This window comes from Phyllobates terribilis, unplaced genomic scaffold (assembly GCF_046119375.1).
Source record: "Phyllobates terribilis strain yellow unplaced genomic scaffold, ASM4611937v1 Scaffold_5__5_contigs__length_657084704, whole genome shotgun sequence".
NCBI classification, from domain to species: domain Eukaryota; kingdom Metazoa; phylum Chordata; class Amphibia; order Anura; family Dendrobatidae; genus Phyllobates; species Phyllobates terribilis.
This window is the reverse complement of record NW_027362765.1, coordinates 239,186,498-239,187,485: the sequence shown is the minus strand read 5'-3', so window position 1 is coordinate 239,187,485 and position 988 is coordinate 239,186,498. Positions and strand designations below refer to the sequence as shown.

Here is a 988-nt window from a genome sequence, read left to right as displayed (position 1 = left end):
CTGCTGCAGCACCGCCAGATAAAAGCCAGGAGCCCATTATGACATGTGTAATGTCTGTTTCATTCTTGCATTCTTGCATTATTCCATTGTCCATTTGTTAGGGGGCAATAGAACAATGGGACATTGGAATAATGCAAGAATGCAAGAATGGAAGAATGGAACAGGCATTGCACATGTCATAATGGGCTCCTGGCCTTTATTTAGCTGTGCTGCAGCAGCCAGCTTCAGTGTGTAGGGAGGCTGCAGACTGCAAAGCAGGGGGACCGCTGCTTGTCTGTTAAATAATTAGCTATCCTCTCTAATCCCCCCTTCCAGATATTGAGGTGCTTGGGACATTGGGAGGGAGGAGAGAGGAGAATGTGTGAAAATTTGTGGACATATAGGGGACATATCAGTTGTTAAACTGATAAGAAAACATGCTACACTCGATCTTAGCCAAAAGGCCGAGAAGCGATTACCTGAATTGGTTTTGGCCTTTGGCTGCACCCTGGCCCCAAGAAGGCACCCATTGTAAGGATAGGGACAAAGACTCCCCTTAGGAAGACATGTTGTTCATCAATAGAAACATTAAAACACACAACAATACTGCTTGTTGCAGATGCACCCCACACATTTTTAATCTGCATAAGTCCATCTATTTTCATACATCCCCCCCCCTTAATGTCCCATGCGCCTTAAGACCGGGGGCAAGGGGTAGAAAGGATAACTGGTTAATGAGCAAACGAGCAGCGGTCCCCCTGCTTCCCAGTCTGTAGGCTCCCTACAGACTGAAGCTGGATGCCGCAGCACCACCAGATAAAAGCCAGGAGCCCATTATGACACGTGCAATGCCTGTTCCATTCTTGCATTATTCCATGGTTCCATTGTTAGGGGGAAATCGAACAATGAGACAATGGAACAATGCAAGAATGGAAGAATGGGACAGGCATTGCACGTGTCATAATGGGCTCCTGGCTTTTATCTAGCTGTGCTGCAGCAGCCAGCTTCA

General features: G+C 47.0%; 1 pseudogene; it reads right to left on the bottom strand.

Annotated features, from left to right (window-relative positions):
• Positions 1–354: 354 nt before the first annotated feature.
• LOC141150934 (U2 spliceosomal RNA) lies at positions 355–455 on the bottom strand (annotated as a pseudogene).
• Between the last annotated feature and the right edge of the window lie 533 nt (positions 456–988).